Below are 6,053 nucleotides of genomic sequence, written 5' to 3'. Positions count from 1 at the left end.
GTTGAACATGTACCTGAGGTAGATACACTCCTTGGAGAGAACAATCATGGGAGAAAGAAGGGCTGTTTATGCACAGGGAGACAGCTCAGGGGGCAGGGGTGCATGGAGGGATGGACACAGGTAAGAGTAATTATTGGTAGGAAGTGGGAGGGGAGCTGCTGCATTGGGGTAAATTGTAGTCAATGTCATGAGATAACATGTGTGTGAACTGCTGTATGGAAAACGAATTTGCTCTGTAAACTTTTACCCAAATCACAATTAAAAAAAAAAAAGACCATGTTGTTGTTATTCTTAGTTGCCATGGATTCTTCCAACCCATGGTGACCCCACATGTGCAGAGGTGAACTGCTCCATAAGGTTTTCAAGGATGTGACATTCCAGAAGGAGGTCACTAGGCCTGTGTTCTGAAGCACCTCTGAGTGGGGTCCAACCACCAACCTTTCAGTTAGTAGTCAAGCACAAAGCCATTTGCACCACTCAAGGAACAACAACAAAAGAAAAGCTACAGAGCAATAGAATTGTTACATTTGTTATCACTAGTTGTTGGAAGAAGGCTTATTTCCTACTTTATACTTTTCAGTATTTTCTAAATTTTCTATAAATACTTATAGCCAGAAATAAAACTGAAGATTTTTAAGTCTCATATTATTTCAACTGTAAAGTGAATTTTTTAAAATTTTGTTTTTTTCAGTCATCTAAAATAACAAAGGTAAAAAATACCATAAGCAAATGATGCAACTAACTTTTCAAAAATATCACAGACTTCTCAATCTCACCATCTATAGTTTGTTTTAAAGTGCTAAGGAGCAAAGATGTCTATCTGTAGAAGGTGTGCCTGACCCAAGCCATGGTATTTTCAATTACCTCATATACAGTGAAAGCTAGACAATGAATTGATGCATTTGAATTATAGTGTTGATGAAGAACACTGATGTATCATGGACTGCCAGAAAAACAAATGTGTCTTAGAAGTACAGCCAGAAAGCTCCAAAGAAGCAAGGATGGCCAGATTTCCTCTCCCATACTTTGGACATATTAACAGTCATATTAACGGGTCTTCCTTGTAGGCGTATGGAAGACCCGTTAATATGACTGTTAATATGTCCAAAGTATGGGAGAGGAAATCTGGCCATCCTTGCTTCAATTCAATCTATATGCTGAGCAAATAATCCAAGAAGCTGGACTATATGAAGAAAAACGTGGTATCAGGATTGGAGGAAGAATCATTAACAACCTGAGATATGCAGACGATACAACTTTGCTTGCTGAAAGTGAGGATGACTTAAGGCACCTACTGATGAAGGTTGAAGAATACAGTCTGCAGTATGGATTACATCTCAACATAAAGAAAACAAAAATCCTCACAACTGGACCAATGAGCAGCATCACAATAAATGGAGAGAAGATTGAGGTTGTCAAGGAATTCACATTGCTTGGTTCTACAATCGATGCCAACGGAAGCAGCAGTCAGGACATTAGACGTCGTGTAGCATTGGGAAAGTCAACTGCGAAGGAACTGTTTCAAGTGCTGAGGAGCAAGGATATCTCCTTGAGGACTAAGGTGCGCCTGACACAAGCCATGATATTTCCAATCACCTTGTATGCATGTGAGAGCTGGACAATGAATAGGGAAGACCGAAGAAGAGTTAATGCTTTTGAGTTGTGGTGCTGGCGAAGAATGCTGAAAGTACCATGGACTGCTAAAAGAACTAACAGATCTGTCCTGGAGGAAGTGCAGCCAGAATGCTCCTTGGAAGCAAGAATGGCCAGACTTCGTCTCACCTATTTTGGTCATGTTGTAAGAAGGGACCATTCCCTGGAGAAGGATGTCATGCTTGGTAGGGTGGAGGGTCGACGAAAGAGGGGGAGGCCTTCAACGAGATGGATTGATACAGTGGCTGCGATGACGGGCTCGAGTATAGCAGGGATTGTGGGGCTGGTGCGGGATCGGGCAGTGTTTCGTTCTGCTGTGCATGGGGTCGCTATGAGTCGGAAACGACTCGACGGCACTTAACAACAACAACAACAACAACAACTTTGGACATGTTATCAGGAGAAACAAGCCCCTGAAGAAGGACATGCCTGGTAAAGTAGACAGTAAGCAAAAAAGGGGAAGACTTTCAATGAGATGAATTGACACAGTGGCTAAAAATGGACTCAAACATAGCAATGACTGTGAGGATGGTGTAGGACCAGCCAGTCCTTGCTATAGACAAGGTTGCTATAAGTTGGAACAAACTTTACAGTACTGCAGTGTAGTAAATTACATAGTATGGCTTTTCTAGCCATAAGTCTTTGTAAACTCTGTGGTGGAATTTGCCGTGAGCAACTGAGTAGCTCCTGATTGCTAAAGTTATCCACCTAGGATATTTCTGTTGCACCAGAACAAAGCAATCTTCTGGGAAGTTTGCTCTCTTTCAGGTGTATAGAATTCTGATATTGGGATTGGTTACTGGTCACTCTGCCAGGATCAAAAGAAGCCCTCCTAGATGCAGAAGGAATCTCACTGCCGGCTGAGAGATACGCATTGCTGAGAGACACAAGAGACACGTACTGCTGAGAGAGACGTGAGACACACACACTGGTGAGAGAGACCCCAAGAGACACACACTGCTGAGACAGACTGTTGGCTGAGAGATGGCAGGCTGAGAGAGACTGAGCATGTTCCTAAACTTGAATTATAGCCCGTTTCTTTCCTGTTGTTGTGGTTGTTATGTGCCGTCGAGTCCGACCCAACTCATAGTGACCCTCCTTGGGTTTCTGAGGCAGTATCACTACTTCCCCATAATCTGTGACTTCTGTGTGGCCATTTGCAGTGTAGTAAATTACCTGGTATGGCTTTTCTAGCCATAAGTCTTTGTAAACTTGGTGGTGGAATTTGCTGTGAGAAACTGAGTAGCTTCTGATTGTTAAAATCATCCACTTGGGATATTTCTATTGGGAGCAGCACAAAGTAATGTTCTGGGAAGTTCGCTCTCTCACGTGCTTAGAATTCTGATGTTATGATTGGCTAGTTTGGCCACTCTGCCAGAATCAAAAGGAGGCCTCCTAGAGGCAAAACTCTCTCTGACTGCTGGGTGAGAAGGAATTAACTGCTGAGAAGGAACACACTCCTGAGACACGTGCTGCAGGGAAAGAGACTCAAGAGACACTCATTGTTGAGAGAGACACCGATGGACACACACTGCTGGAAGAGAGACTGTGAGAGACTGTTGGGTAAGAGATAGCGGACGGAGAGAGACTGAGGGTTTTTCCTGAACTTGAATTGTAATCTGGTGCTTCCCTAATAAACTCCATAATCTGTGAGTTCTGTGTGGCCACTGCAGTGAATTATCAAACCCAGGAGAGAGGTGGTGGGTGCTCTGGAAGGAACAGTTTGGTGAAAGGACTGGAGGGAGGCAGCATGTCTGGCCTTGCACACATACACCTTGGGCTACTGAATAGTCTGTCTTCCTCTTGTGCATTTGGTTAGAGGAAGTCAGAAGATGTGGCCTCCTTGCCCTTATAGCACCACTGCAGCAAATTATTGAACCCAGCAGAGAGGTGGTGAGTGCTGCAGAAGGAACAGTTGGTGTCAGGGCTGGAGAAAGGGCTAGAGGGAGGCAGCATGTCTGGCCTTGCAGGAATAGGCCTTGGGCTACTGATAGCGATTCTGTCTTCCTCTTGTGGGGTTAGAGGAGGTCAGAACATGCAGCTTCCCTGCCCCTTTAACAAGTACCCAACAACAACATAACTCTGCTTCATATTTTATATATATTTATACAAAGTTTTAACTTAGTTCATGCCATTTATGGTCTAAAGTTATTTAGATCACAGAAATGCCTTAAACTATGTTGTCATCCTTTTTTAATATGCAACATAAACCACCTTAATAATACTCAATAGATCACAGAACATTTCTATAGCTATCCTGTATCTATGCGTTAAAAGAAGAACTATAAATTATTATAGTTATGAATCACAACAGAACAGTTATACTTGCCAGGCTCTGTCCTGCATTAACTCATTTATTCTTCACAAGCACATTTTAACAAAAATCAAACCAAACTCATTGCCATCAGGTCAATTTCGACTCATCCCAGGCTACCCTACAGGTCAGAGTAGAACTGCTCCATAGGGATTCCAAGGACGCAATCTTTACAGAAGCAGACTCTGTCAACATCTTTTTTGTACAAAGCAGCTGGTTCCAACAGCCAACATTTTCGTTAGCAGCCAAGCTTAAGAGTACAGCCTCTACATTAGAGCAAGGATTTCCTGGGTTTGAATCCCAGTATAATAGTTGTTTTGAAATTTTAGGTATGTGATTTAATCTATTCCTGCCTAAATTTCCTTATCTGTAAAATGGGTTTAGGAAGCATCCTGATGGTTAAGGAGTATTCATGAAAACAGAGCACAAATACGAATTACCCACTTACTGGGGATACCAATTTTTTTCTTTAAAAATTGCATGCTTAAAATTTTAAAAATAATTAATATATTGATGCCAATAATAATTTACCTCAGAAATTATATATTTTAAAGGAGTAATTTTAAGACTTCTGAATATTTTTAAATTCTTTAAAAAGAAAAACTGGTTATTTACCAAAACCAAATGAAGAAGGAACTAGTAACGTCATTGGGTAATAGTATCTAAAATTTAACATTAAAATGTTTACTTCTGCCACTTCACCAGCCTCATTTCCTGATTCTACTCCACTCACAACCTAAGCTTCATCATAAAGACACTTGGCATGGAAGCTTTTAAGGTATAAACTATCTGAGGGAAGTTCTACACCTCCACTACATGTAGTAACGTACTATGGGGATAACAATAACCTCAAAAGGATTCTACAAGGATTAAATGAGATAAAACATAAAATGCCAGGCATAAATTTGAATACCATATGCAAAGATGGATGTTGGTGAGCTAGGGTCAGTCAGTCACTGTGCAAGCAGGCTTACTGTTAAGGATTGAATTGTGTCCCCCACAAATATGTCTCAATTTGCCTAGGCCATGATTCTGAGCATTACATAATTATCTTCCATTTTGTAATCTGTTGCAATCATTCTATGTGTTATAAATCCTAACTTCTCTCATGTTAATGAGCCAAGATTCGTGATAATTATGTTAATGAGGTAGGATACAATCTATAGGATTAGTTGTATCTTAAATCAATCTCCATTCGAGATATATGAGATTAAAAAAGCAAGCAGGGATCAGAGGGACCAAGAAAGTAGAGCTGGGAGAACAGAGCATCCTTTGAACCCAGATCCATGTACAAGGAACCTTCTTGAGCCAGGGAAAGACTGATGCCAAGACAAATGTAGATATTCAAGAAATGCTGGGCCCACAGATGTTGAAAGGAAAAAAAGACCTTCCCCAGAGTGACAGAAAGAGTTTCCCCTAGAACTGGGGTCCTTAACTCAGACTGCTAGCCTCAACTGTGAGGACTCGTCTGTCTGTCTGTCATACTATTGTGGTTTGTTGCTGTGAGACTGGATGCTATGCCACTGCTATTTCCAACACCAGAAGGGTCAACCATGGCAGAAAGTTTTAGTAGAGCTTCCAGATTAAGACAGACTACGAACAAGGACATGCCAGTCCACTTCTGAAAAAAAAAAAAAAAAAGACTGACCATGAAAAGCCTTATAAATAGCAATGAAACACTGTCTATTATTGGAAAATTTTATGAAGAGCAGGTAAACATCATCTGATAGTGCCGGAAGATGAGCCCCTCGGGCTGGAAGGCACCCAAAATACAAATGGGAAAGACCTGCCTTATCAAAGTAGAGTTGACCTTGATGTGGATGCAGTAAAGCTTTCAGATCTTTATTTGCTCATGTGGCATGACTCAAAATAAGATGAAATAGCTGCAAACAATTATTAATAATCGAAATGCAGAATGTATGACGTATGAATCTAGGAACACTGCAAGTTACCAAAAATAAAACTGAATGCATAAACATCAATATCCTAGGCAACAGAGGCGGGGCAAGATGGCGGACTAGGCAGAAGGATTGCACAGACCCTCTTCAACAAAGAAAAGGGAAACCAATTAACACAGACACAGAAG

At 41.2% G+C, this 6,053-nt stretch overlaps 1 protein-coding gene across 1 annotated transcript in view; it reads right to left on the bottom strand.

The window, feature by feature from the left end:
- Positions 1-6,053, bottom strand: part of STIM2 (stromal interaction molecule 2) — a 300,518-nt gene that overhangs the window by 255,615 nt on the left and 38,850 nt on the right. The window lies entirely within an intron of this gene.

The sequence above is a fragment of the Orycteropus afer genome, unplaced genomic scaffold (genome assembly GCF_000298275.1).
Source record: "Orycteropus afer afer isolate SDZICR_OR568_19922 unplaced genomic scaffold, OryAfe1.0 scaffold00525, whole genome shotgun sequence".
Lineage (NCBI taxonomy): Eukaryota > Metazoa > Chordata > Mammalia > Tubulidentata > Orycteropodidae > Orycteropus > Orycteropus afer.
This window is presented reverse-complemented; position numbering and strand designations above follow the sequence as displayed.